Source organism: Dermacentor andersoni, chromosome 5, assembly GCF_023375885.2.
Source record: "Dermacentor andersoni chromosome 5, qqDerAnde1_hic_scaffold, whole genome shotgun sequence".
Taxonomy (NCBI): Eukaryota; Metazoa; Arthropoda; class Arachnida; order Ixodida; family Ixodidae; genus Dermacentor; species Dermacentor andersoni.
Window position 1 is genome coordinate 180,390,844 of NC_092818.1, and position 27,567 is coordinate 180,418,410.

General features: G+C 45.3%; 1 long non-coding RNA gene across 1 annotated transcript; it reads left to right on the forward strand.

The window, feature by feature from the left end:
* The first annotated feature begins 343 nt into the window (after positions 1-343).
* Positions 344-17,192, forward strand: LOC129385165 (uncharacterized). Its single transcript, XR_008612759.2, has 3 exons — positions 344-395; positions 1,475-1,582; positions 12,672-17,192. It is a non-coding gene; the product is annotated as an uncharacterized lncRNA (long non-coding RNA).
* Positions 17,193-27,567: the final 10,375 nt, after the last annotated feature.

Sequence of the window (27,567 nt, forward strand, 5' to 3'; positions counted from 1 at the left end):
TTCCTCGACACTCTCGGTCCGTTTCCCTCGAAGATGAAAGCCTGTGTAACAGCATCACAAGCCACGGTTACGTTGATGAAGATTCTCTCGACGAAAAATTTGTACCGGACAGTTGCTGCATTTGTCCCATTTTCCTTTTAATTTCTTTAATTCAGATCTCCATCCTTCAAACACCCCTTTTCCTAACTCATTGCTTACATTCAAAGCAACTGCATAATCACATCTGAATATGCGGTGACTAGAGTAAATAAATCTCATTACAAAATAAATGCAAAAAATTTTGCGTTGGCATGCACTAAAGTATTTATTGGATATAGTTAGCGCTAATCATCGCTTATCTTTCAGACTGGACTTGGTTTACATTGACAACAACATCACCTACACCTGGGTTGGCGGTGCGTTTCTTTCAAATTATTTCTCTTTACGCGGTAGAACTGCAAATTGAAGAAATGGTACTTGCGATCAGTTCAGACGTCTATTTTTCACAGTGCTGAGACGAAGTGCATATAAAGAATGATGCATTCTTTTCATTTTGTGCTCATTTCGATCTTTTCGTACAGAAGACAAGTCCACTTGTCGAAACGTTGGCTCCTGCTTTCACCTTCTTCTCGTTTTGCTCATCGTCTTGAATTTCCATCTCCCGCCTTCCCCGTATCAGTTGTTCCATCTCCCGCCTTCCCCGGAGCGCTAATATTACTTATGGGCGATTTTAACTTCCCAAACATTTCCCGCCGTAGTAGACGCCAAAGCGTCTACTACGGCGTCCGCGATTCGCGGACGCCTCAGACTGTACATGTTAAAACCGAATCGAAAAATCTACAAGAAATTAAGACGAGCCTGATTGTAGCCATGCTAGCTTAACAGTGATTAGGACGACAGATGAAGGGTTCATGCTGCGAGTGAGGACGCCGATCACTTCGCACGTCCACTTTAGGTTTTACGGTGCATAATGAGCCACCATTTAATCCGTCCTTGCAAGGATAAGCTTCCTGTTAGCCAGAATTCATAAATTCGGAGTCCGTGCATTTCGCACGAACTTAAGGTTCCGGAATGAGAAAAAGCTGGACATTAGTTTAATTCGTGAATACCACTTATTCATGCGACTAATTAGTCTTACTGATTGTTTTTAATATCCAAGTCTTTTAGTGGCAGGTAACTTAACGCAAATATCATTTATCTGGCATCCTTTATTGTCAGACATCCTCAAACACCTAATGTAAACAGCCTCTATGCGACTGATTGCGCATGACTTGTTTTAATGATTTAGATAATTTGTGTATGTTATTGTGTGTTAGTGTATTTGTGGCACTTATGTATTTATTGTATCGGGTTATGAACAATTCTTGCTGTGAAACGAAAAAAAAAATTCCGAATTTGTTTTTGGATGAACGCTGACTTGGGCGTTAAAATGACATACATGCGCTCTGTCACCGTCTACTCATTAATCTTGTATTGATGTATTTTTTTTTTTCAGGATTACGGTGTCAAAAACTGCAGAGTTCGGTGTAAAAACAAGACCGTCCAGTACACGGTTGGTGCTATTGACGGCAGGCCTTGCGAAGAGAACACAGGACGGAAAAAGGTATTTTAGGGACATCGCGTTACATGTTGCGGAACTGCTGGGCAGTTATGGTAGTGCATAAGGCGATCGTACAATCGTATTAGATGGACAGACGTATCAACTGTAGTGCGCTTGGAAATCTAGCAGAAATAATATAGAGTAGACATGTGTCGGTCGCGATAATCAAATATCGTAACACTACAAAACACCTCAACCCTATTTCTTCTCGCGTCGTAGTACTAGACAACGAAGCCTTATGCACACTTGATACTCTTTAATGTCATCGTATACCGCACTAGATTATTCTCGCACACGCACTTAATCGCGACTCCCAGAGCCATCTGTTGGCACGGCTCGCGCAAGTGCTGCGGGTTTGTGTCGATCTTGTGAAAGCTAACGTCGAAGCTACGACGGCTGAACAGTGGCGGCAAGCATGCGGATTGGCACGCGAAAGCGAACAAGCGCGACTTACTTGATTCTGACAACAACAGCAGTGGTGCAGGTTTGTCTCCTTTCGTGCTTGCAGTACTTGCCCCGGAAATATGTACAACTTCGCGGGCTTGGGTCGACCCTCGGTGTTTACGTGGCTAATGTGGCACTGAGCGGTAGGCTTGGGCGGACAAATGCATGCGCGACAGAACCTCGCAGCCCGTACTTCAGTACACAACACGCCTAGGCAACCGCGTTGCCTGGCGATTCTTTCATTGGCTCCCGCGAGCGGCACTGCTGGATGGATGGATGTTATGAGCGTCCCCTTTGGAACTGGGCGGTGGGTTGCGCCACCAAGCTCTTGCTATTATACTGCTTAATTTCCTACCTAAGTTAAACAATAAAAAAATTTTTAAAAATGAACACTATGAACTCCCACACCCAAATTTTCTGATCCCCTATTGCTAACTGTGCTTTTGTACGTCTCCGTTTTTTGTCGTTTCCCTACTTTTCGTCCACCAATCCTCCAATCGCCTCTTAATAATGCCTATTGCGGACATGTTTACTTTTCCACTGCTCCCGCTGAACCCAAGGGCGTCAAGGAGGCCAGTGGTGCCTAAATCGACCGCTGGGAAGACGTCTTCACATTATAATAAAGCATGCTCCTTAGTTTCCCTATAGCTTTACGGCAGCAAGCACTTGCTTCTTGTTCCTTCTTATATCTTGCCTTATAGGTGCGTGTTCTAAGGCATCCCGATCTCGCTTCGAAAAGTAATGAGCTGCCCTTTGAGTTATCATAAATTGTTTCTTTCCTGATTTCGTTTTTTCCTCTTAAGTAGTTACTCATGGCAGGTTTCCTTTCCATTGCCGCCACCCATGAGATTATTTCAGCCTCTCTGGCTTTCCGCTTGACCGTCTTTGTTGCTGTGTTGCCCACCCTACAGGCCGCATACTTGCTGGTAAGCTTCCTAGTTCTTTTCCTCCCCTATGAATCAATGTTTTTCTTGTACAGATACCTCAACACTCTCCCAGCCCAATCACTTTCTTCCATATTCCTCAGCCGTTCTTCATACTCAATTTTACTGCGAGCTTCCCTCACTCCAAAACTAGTCCAGCCCGTATCACCCTGCACAGCTTCATTTGTAGTCTTCCCGTGAGCGCCCAATGCGAGGCGACCCACTGACCTTTGGTTCCGATGGAGTCCTGATTGTACCCCTGATTTAAAGCAAACAAGCGCATTTCCAAAAGTAAGTCCTGCTCAGCAGCGTCCGTAGCGCCGCCTAGCGCAGGTTGGGAAGTTTACGGTCGTTCGTTCCGCCAGTAACCGCACTTCCCTGCAAAATATCGTTGCCTGCAAACAAGTGCTCCAAACTTCGGTTTACACACTGTTCCTTTAGCCATATAGAGTTTTGTACTAGAATCACTATAGAGGGAACTCTGACTACCTTGTGCAACGGTTAGTTTCTAAGATTTGTCCTGTCTGTTCAGAGCTTCTCCAGGCGTTAAGACAGGGACGGAAATGCACGCCTATCAGCTACAACGGTTACAGCACCATCCGGCGAACAATGACTACAAGAAATTGTGGGTGCTCCCTAAAAACGTCCATGTGCAACAGTAGACGCGCGCGACGGACTATACTCTGTTCCATGCATAGCAGTCGATGCTGTGGAAGCTACGCAAGAAATTTGCTCAGGAAAGGTTGTCACTCCGCGAGTTCCGGCTGTGCTTCGCTGTGCGCCAAGCAGCGTTCGCTCGCGCGAGCATGCACGTGACGTTCCTCGCGATGGGTTGCAAATAAAAAACCCGAAAAGAACAACAAAAATGAAAATGGTATAAAACAGCGCATTAGCAGCCGTATACTACAGTGTGTTTGTTTCTAAGGAATAAAAACTTGTTTCATTCAGTACTGAGCCTATATAAAAAAACAATGGCGCACAATTGCGGTTAAAAAATATCCAAATATATACAAGTGCAAACGAAGCCACTGCAAGAAGTCTGTCTAGCCTCCACAGCGTTGACTGCTATGTATGGAACCGGGTACAGAATCTGCACGCTCCGCGACGAATCTACGGGGCACAACCAAACCTTCAAGAAGTACGGATTTAGCCGCAGAAGATGTTTGAAACAAGTGCTCAGTAAAAGTGCTAACTTAATATGAACTAACTAAACAGTTTTAACTAATAATAAATAACTGTTAGTTAGATGTATTGGCTAAATAGGAATGTAAAATAATTCAGAATACTAATTCTGTTAGCACTAGTAGTACGTAAGAGTACTAACTTACACCTGTTGCAATGCAAGAGAACTGCTCAGATCTGATAACATGCTTACCGCATATAGATAACTATATAGATAACTAGATTTCAGGCGTTCTGTCTTATAGGCTATAAGCAATCAGCTGCCAGTTGACCTAATTTCATAATCCCCTTTACTTGACGAGATTTGCATCTAGCAAATAAAAGATTTTTGCATTTCACTGTGGAACCTATTTCCATTAGTTATAAACAAACTGTAAGACATCATACAAATTGAAAGGTTACCCTAAATATATCTTAAGACTGTGTTCCGAGGCTGCGGATATTGAGCTTTTTCTATGATCTCGCGCTCCGTTAACATTTGTGGTAGCGTGTACGCTGCATACTAACAAATGCATATTGTCATCGCTGCCTTGCGCTGCTACTTTTGGAGGAACAACTTGAACAATGCAGAAAATTTAAAAGAAAAGTTATTTCTCTTCTTACTACAGCTGTGTTTCAGTTACTGGAATACTAACTGCATTTGGGCTCATATAAGCTGCGCGCAAGATATATTTTTCACTCAAATGTGTGTTCTTCTCTCTCTCTCATATCAGCATTGCGTCCTTGGGAAATGCATTGAAATCGGAAATCAATAACCAATGATCTGCTTTATCCTGAAGACAAGCTGTCTGGTTATCACAACCTGTTCAGCGGAGCATGTTAAATAAAACCGGTTATTTGTTCTAAACGTAACCTCATTGTCTAAATAACTTTAAAATTTAAGTGGCTTACAAACAGCATATCTAAAGTGTCTTAAACGGTAAGCGCTGTACCCTGGAGCACGAAGAGCTAAATAAAGCCAGACAGACTGTTCTCAGCACTGTCCTCTTAAATAGGCTACAGAGGAACAGAACTTCATATTACACTTGCGCATGCCGTGTCGTTGCCGTATTCTATTTGATCTACTTGGCATCTACGGCAAATGCAATTGACTTCCTTGCTGTGTTACAGTACGATAATACAATTGCAGCTTGCCTTTCTAGGGACCTTAAGTCCGCCAGCAACAACGCGCCCTCTGTAAAGCAATATTTTCCACCGGTACGTGTGCGCAAAATTCCTTAGAATTCCACTACTATCACGGGCATTTGACGGCATCAAGGGCCTTCACGACACACTCATTTCATTTTTCTCATCACATTCCATGGAGGTAGTGCTGTGTTTACGGCCATCATATGTCGACCACACACATCGCGCACCGAGATAGAAACGCACGAATGCGTAGGACTAAATGATTTGTCTAAACACAGCAGTAATAGAAGTAACGTAATCTGGGTCAGTTCGTTCATTGTTGACATGGAAGCTTATGCAGCGCAGGAGACAAGGACGGAGACGGAAGCGTAGAAACACACGAGCGCGGCAAATTTTCATTGCGATAGCTACGCGGACGCTCAAGGAGCATTGTTCATGCGCGGCCCATGTGCGGAGGATTAGGAGGCCTCCGGACATAAAGTTTCCTACAAGAATTTTGTAGGAAACTCTATGCCTCCGGAGACTCGCAGTGCGTCTGACTGCAAAAGCGACGAAGCCAAGTGGACGCACTCGACCCGCTCCGCTCCGTCGCCTCTTCCGGAGACAGGACAGCTTCCGCTGTGCGCACACATATCGGTGTTCTTCCTGAGGAGCTGTGTGCTTTTGCGCTACGGAACGGTTAGGTTGTTACGGAGACGTGTGAGAAGAAAAGGAAAGAGCGGTGCCGTTCTTTCTGCTGCCTGCGCCATTTCTAGGCGCAGAGTCGTGCCCCCTAAAAAGGTTGCAGAAAATAGCGCCTGTTCATTTCCGAGCTCATGAGCTCACCCGCGCAGTTAGTTTCCCGGGTCCCCCGTGCCTATGGCCATCAGAATTTAACCCAAGGGAACACATAAAAACTTTGCACAAGGAGCGCACATCACTTTTGAAGCAACTTCGCGCCAATTCCGTCGCCTTTATTACTCCTCCTGCTAGCCTCTCGCGAGAAGACAGCGCTATTCTCCGAAGACTCCAAACAAACGCAATAGTGACTCCTCTTTTCCGTCACTAAATTCAAGGCCTACCTGGGTCAGCGGAATGCCCGAATTGCATGGAATATCCGTCCCTAGAGCATTGTCTATGGCATTGCCCTCACACTCAACCCAAACTGCAGTCAGCCCTCTCCAACATTCCCACTAACAAGCCACGGTCATGGACGGACTCACTCCACCACCCCATGCAACTAACATTCTCCTGCCGGTGCTTATCCAGCACGTCGGAGACGTGTTGGGTGAGGACTGGTAGCTGACCGACCAGGGTTGAGCGCCGGACGCTGGCGTAAAAATAAAGGTTTCTCTCTCTCTCTCTCTCTCTCTCTCTCTCTCTGTTTTCTCGGGCATCACACGTGTATATGTTTTCTGTACGCTCACCCCTTCTTGGGCTCAAACGAGTTTGCAGTATAAATAAATAAAGAAATAAATAAATAAATAAATAAATAAAAACGCGTTCACTGGGGAGATCGTCATAGCGCGCGTGGCGATCTTTGCGGTTGCTTATCTCTTAAAGTACGGCAGTGTTAGTTTCAAAGGTAAAGTATATGAGTTATAAGTAATGAATACAAAGAATGCTACGCACTAGATGACAATTCCCCGTGGGGAGTTTCTTCTCTAATATATATATATATATATATATATATATATATATATATTGCTGATCTCACTTTATGGGGCCATCTGTTGTTGTTGTTGTTGTTTCTCAATTGAAGCTCAACTCCCGTTTCATTTGAAGGTCATTGGCATATAAGGTGGTGTGCTTTAGAAGGGCGTGGCAAGTACATCGCTGAAAGTATTCAATTATAGAGCAACATTTCGAATAACTTTCTTTCAGCTTGGTCTTGCTTATCACGTAGCAAACCACTGGGAATGTATAATATATGTGTATTCATGCCGTGCATGACGCCTTACGTCGATTTCACTGTTCCTATCGAAACAATACAGCGCGCACATACGCGTAAATAGCAATTTTTTTTCGCGGAAGTCTCATATTATGAAGGCGCCATCACTGACACGTCTTACGAGAAAGAACTCAGCGCTGGCGTCGGTTCCTCCTCACTCAAGGAAACCATTTTTTGAACTCGTCTACTTTATGTGATGGGGTGTAACGTCGCCCAAGTTTTACGCACGCTACTCTGGCCCTTTGACTATTTATACTAGCGCCGAGTTTTGTACAGCTCGCTAGGAGTTCGCGTTTGCGTTGCTCAGAAATATCGATGAATATAAATGCGCTTGGACTTCTCGGAGCACTGTTAAAAGGTTGCGAGGTGAAGTAGACACGCAGGAAACATGCATAGCGGCTATGTAGTAGCTTTTATAATTGATCTCCCTGCGTTCGCAGCTTCAGGTCTTTCTTCTTTTCTTTCTTAACTGTAGAAAAATAAATGCGAAGTTAGGCATCCCTGACAAAAAAAAATGTCAACTTGCATCACACTCACCAACACAAGTCGCAAGCACACAAGCAGCCCCTCGACAGGCACGAGCACTGGAAGCACGGTCCAGTACTACTTGGGTCAATCAACCATATATAGGACAGAGGGCGTCTGCACACATCCTAGCATGTGCATATCTACATACCTACAGCATCCATTTTAGCTTAAAGACCTGATCGCTGAAAGCGCTACACTGCCGCGACATCAAGACGTCTAAAAAAACAGAACTGTACAGAGCAGACAAACCAGGTATAATGTCCCACATAGACCTTTTATGACATTACTGCCCACTAAAAAATTGCGAATGACGCCACCTGCATGCCTATGCTTATCCCATCGATCCGCGCGAATGAATCGACCATTTCGTTTAGAACATGCAGCCTGCGGAGTCCTGGTATGCCTGCTTCATTTAGTATTGTTGCCTTTTTTTGGAACCAATATTAAACTAAATAAACGCTACAATAGATTCAAATGCGTTTTAAGTTGGTCGATTTGGAGTGCATTAGGAGCGGCCACAGAAAAAATTCGAGGAGAACTCATCTACGATGACTGTCCAGGTATGCGAAGAGCGTCATGGGCGAGGCGTGTGCGACAGCTGGGCTCCTCACGCTCTTCCCTCCTGACACGCTGGGCCTTCTGGCAGCGCCGCCGTGAAGCCCGCGCCTACGTAGTGGCAAATACGCAGCGACCCAAGTTGGCTTCAAAGAGATTCATTGAATAAGGGTACGCACCCAGTGGCACGTGGCCCCAGGGCATAAAAGTGCGGAAGGACCTAACAATACGAACCCGAATATAACGCAAGGCGTGCTCTGAGGACAAAAATTTAGGGAAAAAAAGCATTATATTGATGTAAATATTCTATGTCGGTTGTAGGCTGCAAACTGAGCACGCGTTAGCGCTTTAGAAGGCGGAAGCGTAAACTCACCGCAAAACTAAAATGTAGGAATACATTTCTGTTGAAAACAAGCTACTAGAGCGAAGTTTCCTTTTACAAAAAAAATAAAAACAGAAGGGGAAATGAGAACTGTAGATTCACGTACAGTGCAAAGTGATAGACAACCAGCAAGGGCACCGAAGCACTCAACATCGGCTATCACCGAGGCACTCAACATCGGTCACATTGGTCCGTTATACTTTGTGAATAAAGCAAATTATAAAACCTAATATTGCACTCATGTTTTGCCTGACATAAGCGGACTTCCATCCATTTTTTTTTTAATTGAGACTCGAGTTCTATTATTTATTTATTTAGTATGTAGGCTTTTTTTTATCTTGTTTCTTCAGCTATTTCTTTTTAAATTGTATTTTTTAAGGGAAAACTACTTTTTGCGGGAATGCAAAGGTGACATTCTATATTTGTCATTTTTTTTCAAGTTTTGGTGTGAAATATAATATTCGCAAGCGCGCATCAAAGCTACAAAACTTTTCTCATTTGAACACTGTTCGGAATTTTTATTATTTTTATTTCTTGGATAGCATAAAAATGCATGGAACTTATCTACATTTAGGCGTATAAAAACGAGCGAAAAGGGTTTTCGACACAACTTTCTTGTTTGCACTGAATTCGATCGTGAGTCGGAAAATATTGCAGTAAGTAGCAGCAGGATGGTGGCCCGCGGCCCCATCTGCAAATATTTTTTTGTGAGCTGGGAATGCTTCTTCGAAATAAAATTGTCTGTTCCGTGCAGTTTGAATGTGCCTACATAACATATAAACATATCAGCGGAGATGCGTGTTTGATCTGTCGTGGAATCACCCTGCTTTGGACGCGGCGTAGATAAAGGCAGGCATATACAAATGGAGGCTCGTATTTTATACAGGGACCACCGCGATACCGAAGACGCGTGTTTCGTTCTTGAAAGGCAAACGGGAAGGATAATCCATCGGTTTGAGGCCATTTTGAGGCTTCCTCAGAAAGGCTAATAAAACGATGCTCGTACTGTTCCTTAATAACCAAGAAAGACAAACGGCGCCAGAAATAGAAAGACAGATTGATCTACAGAAACCAGACAAAGATAGCCGTATATAGCCTGAAGCCTTTAAACTCGAGCCAGCACTTCCAGAAAGGTACTTGTGACCGTTAATTCCTGATGCAGATGAGTCCCCTTGTCAAAATGGTGGCTCCAGGCTTCAGGCTACGGCTAAGACACTCTAAAAACACTCTAAAAAAGTTTACACCCTTTTCGGTGTACATTTGCCACACAACAATAATCGCCGTCTGTATTGCCCGCATTTCATTTCTTGAAAACGCTACGCTCGTTACTTTCCTATCGAGAATGCTCTGTCAATGCGCATGCCGATCGTCACTCGGAAGTACCGGGCTCGCAGCGTTAAAGAAAGGAAATGCGGGCAAGACAGATGACGATTATTGTTTTGTGGCAAATATACACCCCAAAGGGTTCAACTGTTTTTAGAGTGCACCCTTTCTTGATCATTTCCGTAGATATGACGAGGTCAAAGCGTCAATGCCTCGGTTAAAGCGCGATCCAGATGTACGACTGTGATTTTTACTGCGGAAACAGTTATGAGTTAGGTATCGGAAATATTTAGGACACCGCGATGTAGGTTGCCTCGATGCTCACCTCCAAGCTCCAGTCTACACACTCGTAAGCAAATTTACGCCCTTCTTTGCCACACGTCAATAATATTCATCTGTCTTGTCCGCATTTCCTTTCTTTAACGCGCCGAGCCCGGCACTTCCCAGTAACGAACGGCACGCGCGTTATCAGCACGACATATATATATAGCATTCCTGACAGGAAAGTAGAGGGCGCGGCGTTTTCAAGAAAGGAAAAGCAAGCAAGGCAGATGACGATTATTGTTGCGTGGCAGAGATACACCCCATATGGTGTAACTTTGCCTAACAGTGCACTCTTAAGCAAAATTACACCCGTTGCCACACAACGATAATCGTCATCTGTCTTATCCACATTTCCTTTCTTTAACGCGGCGAGCCCGATACTTCCCAGTAACGAACGGCATGCGCGTTATCAGCATGACATAGCATTCCTGACAGGAAAGTAGAGGGCGCGGCGTTTTCAAGAAAGGAAACGCAAGCAAGGCAGATGACGATTATTGTTGCGTGGCAGAGATACACCCCATAGGGTGTAACTTTGCCTAAGAGTGCACTCTTAAGCAAAATTACACCCGTTTGCCACACAACGATAATCGTCATCTGTCATGTCCGCATTTCCTTTCTTTAACGCGGCGAGCCCGATACCTCCCAGTAACGAACGACACGCGCGTTATCAGCACGACATAACATTCCTGACAGGAAAGTAGAGGGCGCGGCGTTTTCAAGAAAGGAAACGCAAGGCAGATGACGATTATTGTTGCGTGGCAGAGATACACCCCAAAGGATGTAAATTTGCCTAAGAGTGTACTTGAAGTATACATACACCGCACGCCTCCGTTTAAGTGGAAGCTCCCGCTCAAAAAACCCGGGACCGTCACAGTGCTTCCTGCATGTTTCGTTGTTGAGATGTATACCTTTGAATGAATTTTTCCTGACTCATGCATCTGACGGACCGGAAAACACTACGAATTTTACTATGTCACTGACAACCCGAATCGCCACTTACCGAAAATTTGTCCGCTTTCGGGGGAACATCGAGGCAGTATATCAGTGTACAGTGTAGTTCAAGCGAATACCAGTAGTCGTGAACATTGATCCTGTAAACATTCGTTCAGTTGTATAACTAGGGTTGTTGTGACTTGAAACAGTACTCTGCAATGGAACTGCTTAGCGCACTAAACCATTTGGAGCTGCTGTATATGCGTCTTTCTTCTGTATTACCGCTCAAAGATGTAATATCGGCGCCCAAAGTGCACACGCCGTGCAAAATCAGCGACAAGCTAGAATTCTCTGAAGCTTAGTCACACAGCAACGAACTCAGAGATGCAGATGCACAATGTAGGTGCAATTGCGAGCAAAATCTTGTAGAGCACTTGTGCCTGAAAAGGCCTTAATTTCCACCCTAGAGCCAAACGACACTGTAAAGGCGGCATGTTTTCATGTTTCACTGCAGAAGGCGTAGTTTTGTGCTAGGAGATCGGGTGAGAGCTCGCTATTGCATATTACAGCGAAGCTGTATATGGCTAGGTTTATGTTGTTCTTTTTTTCTGCGCGCGTATAGAAGAGGTTCGCGTAGACCAAGAAATCGACGCGCCCGGCGTCGAGGTCGCTCGCCCGCGCGCCGATAAGGTCGGACTGCAAACACTGAAGGCGCGTTTATAGTCCGACGTTATACGTGCACCTTTTTACTGTGACGTCAACATCGCCTAGCGACATTACCAGCAGTTGCGTTCTGGCTGTGCTATGGGTAGGATGCATATTGTGTGCACCGAGGAAGAGCAGCGTGCTTTCGAAGAGCGAGGCATGAGCAGAATCGGGAATGGGCGCCAAGACGGCGGGAAGCCGCTAACGCCTAGCGCGCGTTGGTAGACGGGTCTAGACCGTCGCGTATCCGCCTTCCATCATGCGAACATCAGCGTGCCCGTGAAGATTGCCTTCGCGAAAATAAGTGGGAATGGGCACGACGGCGGCGGAAGGAGACCGCCTGTAAGGCGAGTGGGCCGCCAACGCCGAGCGATGCCCGTCGGGACCCCGAATACCGCGAGGAGGATAGGTTCGGCATTCAATGATATACACACGTCAATGGAGCAACTACGCGTCATCGGTCATGTATAGACTCGACGTTTGCTAAAAATCTTTCCAGCATCGTCGTTCAGCTCATGGCCGTCTACTATAGTGACCATAAAGCTAGGATCACTGTGGTAACAAAATAAAATAAAAGACTGTAGAATCACGAAGTCACATGTATGTGTCTATTCAATCAATATAGTAATCGCAATATATTAAATCAATATAGTCATCACTATACGCAGCTTCGCTTGTCATCCACTTTCACAGAGTTGAATGGCATTAAATTTGTTTTCCTTCTGTTATCTGCAGGTCTTGGCTTGGGTATGTTCATCATTTCTGCCACTGCCTACAACCTGGCTTTTTTCGACAAGTACAGAGGAACCACTATGTCCCTCATCTATATCGCCTGGAGCGCCGCCGACATGGTTGCTCCGCTGTTGTTGAATCGCCTCCGCGTCGCCTATCCTCTCAAGGGAGCGCTGCTGTTGACCGGTGCCCTGATGATGCAGGCAGTACCCCTATACATGTTCCTCAGCAATCCATCACCAGAAAACATTGGTCACTTTTCCGCTTGGCGACCAGTTACAACGACCGCGTCGGCAAATACCGTTAGCAAGGAACAACTTCCCCTTCCATATCAGTGTGCACCAAGACATGATCGCCACAGTGACGCATCGAGAACTGGGTCATACAGGACGACCAAGGAGCCGGTAGAGAAGGTTAAAGCAGAAGAGTCACTTCGCCTCAATGACAAGCGTCAAACAAGAGATCACTCTTATGAAAGCCTGCAAGGGACGAGCAAGTGTTCTACAGGTCCTGATCCTGGGAATGCGTCGAGCCCGTTGAAGACCATGGCAAGCCTGCTCCCCACACCCGCCTTCTACATCCTTCTTGCCACCACTGTAGTGGCAGACTGTACTCGCAGATGTCGTTTGGCACGACAACTGTAGACTAGGCTGTCGACAAGGGCATCAAGCCGGAAGCTGCCGCGCAGCTTCCGGCTTTATTCATGACCAACGCGGCCTTCAATGGACTGGTCATGATACCAGTATCCTTTAGCGGTCCTTCGATTCTGGGTGAGCACAAGCAGCCGCGTCACTTGTCCCGACACGGCTAAATGGCTATAGTGCTGTGGCAGTTCGAAGAAACTTTCAAGCCACCATTGCGGTTAAGAGCTTCCAAGTTTTTCCCCAGCCCTTGAGGTTTATGACACAGGGAGCTTTATTGAGGGCATCAGGGGAGTTCTCGTGGTTCTCGGTAAACCTGCTCTCCCTCGCGATATCAACTAGTGCGTCGATCTGGAGGAAATGCAACCGCGAGAACTCGGCTACTAACTCTATATACTTCCGTGTTGGAGGACCCAAGAATAAATTTCGAACGAATAGTCAAACCGATGAAAACAACGGTCACGTGTACGCTACAGTAACAGCCGTAGCATTCGAGCGCTCACAGCTAATACTTCTACTGACACCTTTCACACAGAGTAACATAGTAAACGTCACATTACTGTATGACTTCCATTTGTGCGCGAATTCTGACAGCACAACTTACCCACAAAACCATCACTGCGATATAACTAAACCCTGCCCATTATTCTTGTGTATCGTATAATCAGTGATTTAATTAAGCTTCGATGCCAAGGTAACAATTGCAAAAACAACGCTCTTTTTAATCATGGCGTTGCATCGGAGTAGTGTGCAGTCATACTGCTTATGAGCCTATACGTGTCCAGGACTGTTTTATCGAGCGGCTACTCGGAAAGGTACGTTTATATACGTGATCTACATGTAAACACTTAAATATGTAGATATACTGCCAACTGCACAGCCATGCGAAGTTCGACAAGGGCCATGTGCTAGGCAATCTTACTTTTTTCGGTGAATGACACAGGACACGCAATTTTTCACTTCAATTGTATTTCATGCGCAACGAAAACTCCGGCCACACTTACACATTTTTCAGAACACAAGGTTTCATAATATATAAGACAGAAAAATGATGGAACTGAATAAAAAATGCTGTAAGGCCAAGATACGAGAGTGCTTCAAGTGTTATACAATCCGGCTACTTTTATCATGCCGCTCACAACACACCAACAAAGGGTAACTGAGAAAACCCTTTGAAATGGTTTCTTTTTAGCATAATACAAGTCTGTCAACTCAAGTTCTTGCAGCGGTGAACGTTTTGTAGAGCACATAGTAAATTCAAAGACAACAGGCATAGTCAATTCGGCGCATTTTGTCCCCGTAAACAACGTTGGGATAAACAATGACGTCCTCTTGAATGCCAGGCTCCTTTTCTTTTGAGTTGACAAAGTTAACCGAGCGCAGAACGTTGTCCGAAACGCAGTTACGCAGACTTTAGACTGCTTCTGCGCTAGTGTCCTATGTCGATGGGTATTCCCCTACGACTCCATGTCATCATGTGGCATTTTTGTATATGTAGGTCATGGGGCTGATTGGGTTTGGTTCTTGCTGTTATAGCGAAACATGCAGTTTTGAGCCCGCATGCACGACCCTTCTAAATGGCCTACTGCGCTATTTACAGGCTTATTTCGTGACAGCAAAGGTTCGGACGAAGGGTTCTACCAGATGCCAGCGTGATCGCCGCAGTTGCCATCATGCTCTGCGTGTTCTTTGTTCTTCACTGCACCCACGCCAAGCGAAGTAAGGTGTACCAGGTCAGCACAAAACAGAAGACTGCAGACCCTCACACGGCGCGCAACCTCGCGTTACCTCTTTATAACACCACGGCAACTGAACTGACCTTTACCACCATTAGACCAGACTGAAAGATGTGGAAGGATATTGACTAGTACGTAGTGAGCGGACACAGTCCAAGTGGCAGAATACCAAATGCCCAGTGAGAGCTTGTTATGCGACTATATGCTTTGCCACCAAGACACAGAAAATAAAAAAGATATGTAGAGAAGCCGCCTTTGTATAACTCCATGAAAATTGCTGTTGGTAAAGCTCAAGTTCGAAATTGGTGCACCTGTCGAACTTGGTTATTCCTAGACAATATCCCTGGTTTCGCTTCCCATGAAAAAGCTATAGGCTTGGTGGAATATTAAGCATTGGGACCGACGTACATAAGAACGGTAAACTGACTCGACGCCAAGCTTCAATGCGTACTGAAGATCCGAAAGACATAGAATTGGCATACTTTCTGCTTAGCTTTGTTGCAGAATTTTTCGACAAATAATGTATTGATTGTTCTCGCATCGCCTGAATAAAGCGAGAGTTATTTAAACGAGCACAAGACCACAACCCCGCACCCCTACCCCCCTTCCCAGAGAAAAAAAAGCACGTACGACTGTGAAATCAGTATCTCAAAAATTGCACGTTAAAAGGGCACCTGTATCTCTTCAGTGAAAATATGTGTGAGCGTGCGGCTCTTTAACAAATTAGTATCTCAGCGCTCCTTTGCAGCCGCAGCAGCAATCACAGTTTAACCAACTTCCTTTTGCGCGACCTGTAGGCTGCATGCCATGCAGAGGCGCTTGCTGCTGACCTAGATAAGCGAGTAGCGGTGCACCTAGCAGATGAGCCGCTTGCTCCTACACGTGCAGCACGACAGCATGCATACAGCGCATGCAATCCCCACGTGGAAAATTCCCGATTCCTGCCAAGGCCGACACAGCGAGCATGCTGCGAAAGAAAAGGGGTCAGCAAAACAAAGGTTCAGACTGCGTATATACTTGCAAAAGGATAGAAAGTTAGGCGAGTTGGTACGGTAACATATTCTTGGATTGTAGCGTGAAGTGACACACACACGAACTAGAACCCAGGAAGAGCGCTAACTCTCACCTAAATCTTTATTGAAACTATCAACATATATGTAACTGATTGCAAATACCGCAAGCATACGAACATGACAAGGTCTAAAGACCATCGTTTAAACATATCAAGAGGTACGGAAGAAAAAAAACAAAAAAGGCACTACTTGAGATTGACACACGTGCCGAGAAAATATTGAAATTCGCTTTCTAACAGAGATATTAGAGATTTTTAGATTAGGGGCCCCAATATTTTGGGGCCCCAAAGAGTTTTGCGGGTGTTAGCGCTGGGGCACGCAGGAGTGAAGAGTTTTAGAATAGGGTTTTGCGTTTGCGGATAGCGTCTTGCGCTGACAGCGCCACTACGGCGTCAAAGAAAAACTATTAGAAATAATTAAATAAAATATACCGTTTTATGATAGGAATAGTAATTTTGACTTGCGTATATTCGCGTTTAATTACAATTTAGAGGTTATTCTTCAAGCAGCAAACAATTAGTAGCGCTTAGTTTTGAGCAACAAAACCAACTTTACGTGCCTTCACCAGCCAAGCTTAGCCGTGTTAGGCCTACGAGCCATAAAATCCACAATTGAATTCGGAATCAGCGGCGTCTAATGAATCAATCTTCATAACACACGCTAGTTGAGACAAAGCGATAACCGCAGTCACTTCTAGCTTGCGAACTTCACACGTTACCGCGAATCAAACCCAGTTTGGTGCTAGGTTAGCGCCGTCGCTTCGATGGGTGCCGCCATGTTTGTTGACGCAAAGCTTTTGGGGCCGCTATTTGGGCTCCCGCTAAATCGGTGAAATAGCGTTCCCAACGCAAAACCCAAACGCAGTTTGCGTCTCGCGCATGCGCAGTAGCTTCGACGCTATTTCTTTGGGGCCCCAAAACGTTTGGGGCCCCTATTCTAAAACTCTATTGACGCGTGGCTAACACAAGTCTCTCCTAATCTTTTCATGCGAAATGCCTCAATTATTTCGCGTGTAGTTTGGCATTTGTGTCTTGAAAGGACTTTTGTGTCTTCAAACAAAGGTTTACAACCGCAATTGAAACAATGCGACACTAGATGTGAAGCATTATGGTTGTTAAGCGATCGTTTGTGTTCTTTTAGTCTGATATTGATACACCTGCCGCTCTGTCCAATGTAAGCTTTCCGGCACTTGAGTGGAATCTGATAAACTATACCAATTTTACAAGGCACTAAAGGGGACACTTGTCTAACGCCACAATCATTCTTTCTTCTTTTGCCCCCCTGTTCAAGTTTCCTATTTATCATAGGGCACATCATAGACTGTTCATTTGTTATCACTAACCTGTGAAAAGCTTTGGAATGTGTAAAAAGTGCTGCTAAGAAACAAGAAAAACAGAAAAAGGAAAAAAGGTTTGGCGTGGTGCCCTATGTACGTAGGTTGTCACGCGGTTTACGAAACGTGGCGAGAAGATACGACATCAATACAGCTTTCTCTTCCCGCTGCAAATTGTCTATGATGTGCCCTATGATACATAAGAAACTTGAACTAGGGGGCAAAAGAAGAAAAAATGATTGCGGCGTTAGGCATGTGTCCCCTTTAGTGCCTTGTAACACTGGCACAGTTTGTCATATTCCACTCAAGTGCGGGAAAGCTTAAATTGGACAGAGCGTCGGGTGTATCAATCTCAGACTAAAAGAACACAAGCAATCACTTAACAACCCTAATGCTTCACATCTAGCGTCGCATTGTTTGAATTGTGGTTGTAAACCTTTGTTTGAAGGCACAAAAGTCCTTTCAAGACACAAATGACAAACTACACGGAAAATAATTGAGGCATTTCACATTAACATATTAGGAGCGACTTGTGTTAGCCACGCATCAATATCTCTCTTAGCGAATTTCAATATCTTCTCAGCCCGTGTGGCACTCTCAAGTAGTGCCTTTTGTTATTTGGTTTCTGTTTTTTGCTTCCCTACCTCTTGATATGTTTAACTGATAGTCTTTAGACCTTGTCATGTTCGTATGCTGCAGTATTTGCCATCAATCATATATATGTTGATAGTTTCAATAAAGATTTAGTTGAGAGTTAGCGCTCGTCCTGCCTTCTTCTAGTCTGTGTGTGTGTCACTTCGCGCTACAATCCAAGAATAGGTATATACTTGACGATATCACGTTCTGCAGACTGCGGTGAGATAACGAGCAGTGTAGATCGGAGTTAAATGCAAGCAACACCTGAAATCGCCATAGTTCCTCCACTAGCTATCTAGCCTGTGAGCCTTTCCAGCCAGATATTTTGTACGCCGATGGTTGTTATTGCCGGCGAAAAAGGCAATCTTAAGTAGTGTATTGCTCGCATACAATGTGAACTGCAGTATGTATACAGGCGTGCGTCACAATTAGAAATAAGTAATGTTGGTATTTTCAAGAACTATAACAAATCGAACAGTCATCTTTCTAACTTAAGTATTAGTTTCAAAACTTATCTATTTGATGTAGAAATGCTTCCTTTCTAATCGAAGTATTTGGTTACCGGAGCAACAACGCTGATGGCGAAGTGGCGGGGTGATGTTCAGCTAGAATTCCGCAGTGAAATTCTTGCGCAACTTTCCTAGACAAAAAAAAAAACGAAGGAGAGTGAACGAAAACCTTCGTGGTGACCACGTCGCACTCACACGTTTGCGAGAGAGGTTAAGCTGAACTTAGCCGCTCACTGCAGTAGCTACCATACGCTTTGGAGTAACGAAACGGAACAAGATGTCGCTTACCAATGCTGATGTACCCGTTCACGTCGTTCACTAGACAAATACGTTAGTACGCCTATAACATCCTCAGCGTGTTAAATCTGTTTGATACCATGAAATGTTGTCACAGTTATAACGATTACAACACAGTTATAGTGTTGGCATGCAATTACACAAAGCCATGCATATAGTTAACGACCCATGACAGCAGGACTAAAACGCTTCCTCAGAGGTGTCCATATCGAGAAACTCCGGCATACTTGTCCCCTCGGATATAGTTTTGGCTACGGTGTGAGTAAACCGGAAAAAATACAGAATATTGTTTTGTCTTTTTTTGTGTCGCATGAACTTCAGGAAGCTTAGTGGTGCCCCGTGAAGGGTGCTTGTCGTGAGCTGCGTTAATAAGCAGCAAAGCTTGTTTCAGAAAATGCAACGGAGACAGACACCCACACTGACAGCACTAGGTTACGAACTAAAATCCTGTAAAATATAAGAAAATCACAGCACAAACACCAAACGTGTGGCTAACAGATGCGAGCCATCAAAACGAAACAAAGCAATTTGTCCTAGTGAACTATAAGGATCAGAGCCACCGAGCGTGTGCGTAGTTTGGCAGTTCATATAGAGAGACGGGACACTGGGAGTAGCCGACGTCACACTCTCCAAGAGTACGACCCCGCTTGGACGCCTTGTAGTAATCGTCCAGAACTGAGAGGTTGTGATGGTCCTTGGGTATCCTGCAGACACAAAGAACGGCGTGGCTGGGAGGATTCTTAGTGACCGACAGTACCTTTTGTCAAATAGTAGCAAGAATGTTGGCTCCTGTCAATGCAGTCGTCTTAATAAACGGCCGTATGGTTTGATGCATCAGGTTACTTCTTTATAAAAATTTATCGATGGTTTAGCGCTGTGTCGTATTACACTGTAGCAATCGCATAAGCTAAGAAATATCGGGAAAATTTCTGAAATTGTGGAAGCGATACCGCAATACAGTTTTTGCCTAATGGCGTCTCTTTATGCGCACTAAAGGTCTCCTGACCATAGATGAGCACTACTTTGATTTTAAATCAAATATTCAACGCAAGAAAGCGTGAGTTAAGTTGCGGAAGAGCTAGCACGAGGCTGACAGATTATGACAGATTAATCTTGTATATGCACAACGCCCGACTTTAAGTGCTCTAGCTCGCATTTAGTAAAGTCTTGCACAAGCCTAATATCTGCTAACATCTGTCTTAACTGATAGCATTGTTCGTCTTCGATGGTATCCGTGTCCCTTTGACCCATCGGCCCTGTTGCAACGCATGGCGCAAGCAACAGCTGATGCGCGTACATGAAACGCGCGTGCACTTAACGTGGTCAAAGCCTTGACCAAGGGACTTACGTGAATAGCGCTTCTACAACGTCTCCCAGCACGCCTGGAATCCTGGGCATGGAGGCGACTTCACACAACGACCTCTTGACGCATGCCTCGCCGTCCAGTCCGAAACGACGCATCAACCACGAGAGGCCCCGATACAGCGCCCATCGGTCGTGTCCGGGCTCCAGTGAGCGCATGTTGACCATCAGTTTTCCCGGGTCTGGCACAACGACCTCGAAGGGTATTGCAACGCCGATATTGGAGCCGATCAGTGGGGTTCCCGTCGGCACCAACGTCTTTAGTGCCGGCGTGACTGTCACTGAGCCGAAGAACGGGAACGTGTGCTCGCTCGAACCGGGATGCCACAGTAGGAGGAGAGAAATCCAGAGAAGCAGCATGTTCCAGGAGGCACGGTCGCTGAAGTGCTGGCCCGCTTGGTCACCTTGGGGCAGCCGCCTTTTTTTACCACGTCTGCAATGACCGAATGGATTGTCTCAGTCGCCAATGACACTGAGGCTTTCACGTTTCGGGTCTGCGATTATAAATCCGGTGCTGCGTGTGCTGCCGAAGAGCACCGAATTTCCAAGACTTCACTGTACCCCGATGACAAATCAACCAGCAAGATCGTCTGTGCTTCGACCCGTAGACTATATCTGCACATCGTTACAATGTTAAGAGGAAGCGTCAGCTCGGAACCAACTGTCATTTCCCTATCCAAATGCATGTAAAATGCATAAATGCTTTTATGAGAGACAAACGCTGGACCTCCTTGAATGAAATTCCTGGTATTTGTGAGAAAAGGTTTAATTATAGCCACTCTGAGAAGTTGGATTTAATTTAGGGACTGGAGCTTTTTCCGAAAGTTCTTGAAAATTGGCAAGCATAAAGGACTGAACCATGAAGGTTACATATCTGTAACTCCGGGCTGAAAACAGATCTCGCAGCTTTTTAAGCTGCGTGCGTTAGAGCATTTAAAGTGATCAAACTTGATGTGTGAATTTGCCGCTTAAGTGAAATTGTTAGTGTTTGCGAAAGTATCACAATTTAGTGATACTTTTCAGAGCGGTGTTAAACAAATCAATATTTTCCACTTTAAATTTACTATTGAGTTTACAGAATCGTAGTATTTATTTTCATTCCTGAGCTGTAAAGTTGTAAACTTGATAGTTCAGTTTTCTTGGAATTCTGCAACTTTTAATTGTTATTTTGATGGACGGCCTAAATAAAAGAACGACTTTCTACAGTCACTAGATAAAAGTTATTTTCGTTTCAGTACAACAAACCTCATAAAACTCAGTGTAGCGGTTACTGGGGAAAAATTATTTATCCGTTCCCACGCAAAGATAGGAGCTTCCGAGCTAAAGCTTTTTATGCACCGGTGCTATCCGACACTCTAACTCTGCTCCTTGCCAGAAAAAACGCCGCATAGCCCGTCTTAAAATTTAAATAATTATATTCTACGGTTTTAAAGCACCGTAACCCCGATCTGATTATGAGGAACGCAGTTTTGGGGGACACTGGATTTATTTTGTCCCACTGGGGTTCTTTAACGTGCACGTAAATCTAAGTACGAAAACGAAGTAAACGAAGATTGCTAGGCATAATGTTAAGAGACAGAAAGAGAGCGGTTTGTATCAGAGAGTAAACGGGTATAGACGATATTCTAATTGATATCAAGAGAAAGAAAAATGGAGCTGGGCAGGTCATGTAATGCGCCGGTTAGATAACCGCTGGACCATTAGGGTTACAGAATGGGTACCAAGGGAAGGGAAACGCAATCGAGGACGGCAGAAGACTAGGTGGAGCGATGAAATTAGGAAATTCGCGGGTGCAAGTTGGAATTGATTGGTGCAGGACAGGGGTAATTGGAGATCGCAGGGAGAGGCCTTCGTCCTACAGTGGACATAAAACAGGCTGCTTATGATGAAATCTAAGTACACGAGCATTTTGCATTTAGTCCCTGTCGAAACGCGGCCGCCGTGGTTGGTATCGAACCCATGACCTCGCGCCCAGCAGCGCAACGCCATACTGCCGCATGTAGAGCCGGTTTTCCTGGATCTTGCATTTGCGAGCGATATTTACTTTTACTCTGCTTATTGAATTTTCGAACAACCTTCGCCTTCGGCCCATCGTGTGTTACTGATGGCTGGTTCAACACGTCTATTAAGGACAAATTACGCTTAAGTATATTCGCACGTGTAATTTAGTTTTACAAAGCCAAGCTGGTGGCTCAAATTATCGCACTTGTATCTTTATCAACTCCATATCTCGTGCTAAAATAACAATGTGCTGGGAAGAAAGAAGTCATAGCTGTCCCGATTACTTCTTCACCTACAGTCGTCGATACTCCATAAAGAGGACGTGCGTTAATGCAGATCAGATAATCAGTGACTGAAAAAAAAAAAAAAGCAGCATCGGATATATTCTGCAACGCTCTCGCACAGAGTAAGGTTAAGTACTGCGATGCATGATTCAGCTACTATACGTACGTGTGAGGAGAACGATGGTACCAGAAGTCTTATGCAGAACACGGTATTCCCTCTGCTCTCGTTTTAACCACTGTACAGCCACCACAAGCATACCAATCGTACATATAGAGACACCGTAGGTGGTTCGGGGCGATGTGGTGTCTTCGGGTCGGCCGGAGAGAAACCTCTCTGACGCGCCAATCGGTTGGCCAGTCAGCTTAGTGCAGCATCCGCGGTGTAGGGCTTCTTTATAGACGTCTGAGAGGGCCGGGCCCCGCGGTCTGGAACGCTTGACCGAGTTGTCTTGGGCAGGGAGGAGCTTCGCGTGAGAAACGGATGGTCCGACTGTCCACCGGAGCCGACTGGCCTTCCTTTCTTATCGCGGCTGTCTCGGCTCGCGTGAGCTCGGCGCTGAATGGGAAGAGCAAGGGACGAGCGCCTGCGGGCCATTCGAAAGCGAGCGGCAGGCCGTAAACAGCGGCACGCAAGGCGCTGAACAAAGTGAACGCGCACAATGATTGAGAAACCTTAGCTGGGGAAGTTGATCTTGTGCTGCTCCTCTGCCGATTCACGTCAGTCACGCAGCCCGTCTGGCTCACGCCGAGCAGTATACGAGGGCACCTCTGGCTGTGGCAAGTTCAAGCGCTTGCATTTCTTGGATTGAAACATTCAAGCTAAAAAGAAGCGACGGAGGACATGAAAGGTGCAACTCGAAACACGCAGGGCTCACTTTATTTTGTATTCTTCATTTGGCTCTCTAACGTTCTCTCGCTCTACTTTATGCACACCTAGAAGCCTGTGCTGGCGGCGCAGTGCGCAGAGAAGCGCGTTACGTCATTTGTGGACGAAAGTTTGCGTCGAGCGACGCTTCTTTCACGCGCCGTTTTGCCTTTCGGGACTGAGAACACGCGCACCGCTTTCGACGCCCTCGTTCCTTTCTTCGCTTTCAATAGCGGCGTTTTCTTGCGCTTGTATGCATATACCAAAATCGCGGATGCGATGTAGGCGCAGTGTTCTTGACTCACAGGTAAATCAAATCCCAGCGCCATGGACGCGTTGTGTAGGTGCAGTCGCAATGTTGTCGTTGTTACATCTGATGCTGTTGTTGGCCTCAAGGGCAATGGCACTAATCACCTTGGGTGTTGGCCAATATCGCTTAGTCCACAATATGCACAAGAACAAAGTGAGTTGGATTAAGATACCATCAAGCTGAATCGAATTAGGGAATATTGTGCATCAATTATTATTAAAAAATCATGCAGATTCCGCGCACTGCATGCGGGAGCCGTTCAAAGCGAAACATTACTTACTCGCGCGGCTTTTCATTCTTTATCATTATACTAGCACAAGTGAACGCTTCGTTTGTCTGGGATTCTGCTGCTAAGCACATGGTCGCAAGTTCGATTACCCGCAGCGACGGCCACACTTCCATGGGGCGAAATGCAAAAGCGCGCGTGCATTTAAATTTAGGTGCACGTTAAAGAATCCCAAGGAATCAAAATTAGTCCGAAGCTCTCTACTACGACATTCCTCATACGTTTACGCGTGCGCAGTTTCGGGAAGTTAACTCCCACAATTTAGTGGCTTAAAAATGCAAGCTGCCGTGAGCGGAGAGTGATAACGGTAAGAATTATTCACGATGCCTTTATAGTCGCTTTATGACGCTTTCTAAGCGTCAGTGAACGTTTCAGTTTTTTAGTACTCAATATTCACTTTTTCGTGTTTCGCAGGCTTTTTTTCTGGCTTGGAAAGAACTCTCATGTAGCACGTATTGAGCTACAAGAAGTTGGATAGGGAATTTTCCAGGATAGTCTACAATTTTCTCCATGATACTTTTGCTCTGGGTATAATCTTTGAGAGGTTTGATTAATTAATAATAGGTAAATGCGTAAGAGAAGGAGGAGGAGGAAGAACCTTTATTTTAAAAAAGGACAAGCAGAAATTAGGAAAAATACAGACAAAATTACGACAAAACTCATTTCACGATGATTCTCGATGGTAACACGATAAGCATTCGAGCAATGTAACGGGATGACGTTGCTGAAGTTATGATGACGGTAAAACGACAGCAGGACGACGACGGCATAACGAAATTCGGATGACGAAGTTAGAATGAAGAGGATGGAATGACCGCGACGGGACCATGACCGCAGTATGACGAAGAATTAATGACGACGACACAATAATGACGATGGCATGACAACGGTATGAGGACACTCGGAGGATCACGAGTTCAGGACGGTGATGGCGTGAGGACGACTGTATCGCGAAGCATGTATGACGACGATTGGGTGACGACGGCATTACGAGAAGCGACTGACGAAGCTGGAATGGCAACGATGCAACGACCACGAAGGCATCACCTTCGCGAGCATATCCCCAGTGGCCAAAGCTATAACTTGGCGCACTGGGTAGGTGTAGCAGGCGAGATGCCGACGGCACGACGAGACTCAGATGGGAAAGCTGAAATGACGACGATGGAACGACCGTGATGACATCACGACCCTTATATATAGTGGCCTAAGCTGGTAGGCAACCTGGGCAAGGTGTTATACATTTTTTTTGTGCGTGAATTATTTTAACACTAATTCCTAATCTGTTTATATGCTCATCGAAGTCTATCTACATCACGGCCGTTTGTGTGTGTTTGTGACTTTGTTTACGAACTCATTGTGGTGCAACTTGCATTTGACTTTTACACTGTTATGTTCATAGGCGTAGAGGACCGTGCTGTGGCTTTCTCACCGTATGAAGTGATTTGTTTTTCCATTTTTTCTTTATTTTCCTATATATATATATATATATATATATATATATATATATATATATATATATATATATTGTTGTTTCTGCTATGAGAAAAGGAGTAGCCGTCACCATTATACGGTGACTACGTCTCTTTCTTTTATTTTCATTTCAATAAAAAATCAAGAGAATACAGACAGACGGACAGACAGGCCGCACTCGGACGGCCAGGCACTCCAACCGAGACGGGTGGCATTTCGTATGCTGCCAAGCAACTGGTAATATTTGGGATCCACCTGTGTATGGCATTAGCATCGAGACGCTTAATAAGCCCTTCTTTACAACAATCCCAAAGGCGCCGCCACGTGCGATCACGTGGTGACGCGTCCATTGCTTGCCTCAGCTGCCTTTGTTTAATGGATGTGCCTGACGCCCGGTTCCACTCAGTACGTAAACCTGTTTCGGCGGATATTGTAGACAGTGATTGGGTGGACTGCGAAGAGCTTTTTGTACATTACGTAAGAAATTCACATAATATATAAAACTACAAATCCAATTTGTCCGCTTTCAGTGATATAGTGGATGCCATTTACAGAACCGCGATATCTGCTCTTGATGCAGAGCTATTAATTTGCAAACTTCGTGCATCTATTTCTTTTTTAAGTTCCGGATTTCTGAAAATCTTTTTAACAAGATTCAGGTCCTAGATTGAAATTCCGCTTCCAATCGTCACTATAATTTAACTTTCTCTCTAAAATGCAACAAATTTCATTGAAATCGGTACAGGGGCTATCTCAGAAAAACGTTTCTGCGTTTTACATGTATTTGAATAGGCCGTGTCGGAGTTGGGCCCGAGCTAAAGCTTCCTCTTGAACGAACGTGGATGTAAACAGGGGACTGTTCAGAAGCGCCGTCACTTGTGCACGCTTTGTCTCAGCAGCCTTCCCTTCATTGCAAACGCATACTTAAGCAAAAAAGAAATCTCAGTACCCTTCCACTCTGCGAAGAAGGATGACCAGCGAAGCTGTGTATGTGGACCCTTATTGGCGAACTGCACCTCCGCCGCAAGTCGGCCCGGCATTGCACTGTCTTCGGGATCGGCCCACGTATGGGGAGTGCTTAACGCCTGCTTCGCCTCCGCCACGGGTCGGCCCTACATATTTGACTATCTTCGGGATCGGCCCACGTATGGGGAGTGCTTAATGCCTGCTTCACCTCCGCCGCGGGTCGGCCCAGTATTGTACTATTTCCGGGATCGGCCCACGTACGGGCAGTTTTTGCTTACCACAACGATGCGAAAGTTTCCATGGGCGGTACAGCACTCTTAAAGCAGTTGCACCCTTTGGGGTGTATATTTGTCCCACAACTATATTCGCCATCTGCCCTGCTTGCTTTTCCTTTCTTGAAAATGCTGCGCTCGCTACTATCCTGTCGAGAATGCTACGTCACGTTGATAACGCACATGCCGTTCATGACTTGGAAGCACCGGGCTCGCAGTGTTAAAGAAAATAAATGCGGGCAAGACAGATAACAATTATTGTTGTGGGACAAGATACGCCCCAAGGGGTGTTAACTTTTTTTATAAGTATACAGCTTCGCGGTAAATTACACCCTTTGGGTCGTATCTTGCCACACAACAACAATCGTCATCTGTCTTGTCCGCATTTCCTTTCTTTAACGCTGCGAGCCCGGTACTTCCAAGTCACGAACGGCATGTACGTTATCAGCATGAAAGAGCGTTCTCGGCAGGAAAGTAGCGACCGCAGCGTTTTCAAGAAAGGAAACGAAAGCGACAGATGACAATTATTGTTGTGCGGCATATACGACCCAAAGGGTGTACCTTTGTTTAAGAGCGTATGGTATGTTTAGTATGGTACGTGATGGCGGTAGCGAGTAAATGCCGAGTAGATGCCTACCACTAAAAACAGTCGCACCCTTTAGAGTGTCTCTTAACGTTATGCCTAGCATTATTCGTTCCATCCCTCTTTGCGGGGTCCTTAACTTGTTCTCAAGCTTCCTTTTCAGTCTCCAAGTTTCTGCCCCATATGTCAGCACCGGTAAAATGCACTGATTATACACCTTTCTCTTCAATGATAGTGGTAAGCTTCCAGTCAGGAGCTAACAATGTCGGCTGTAT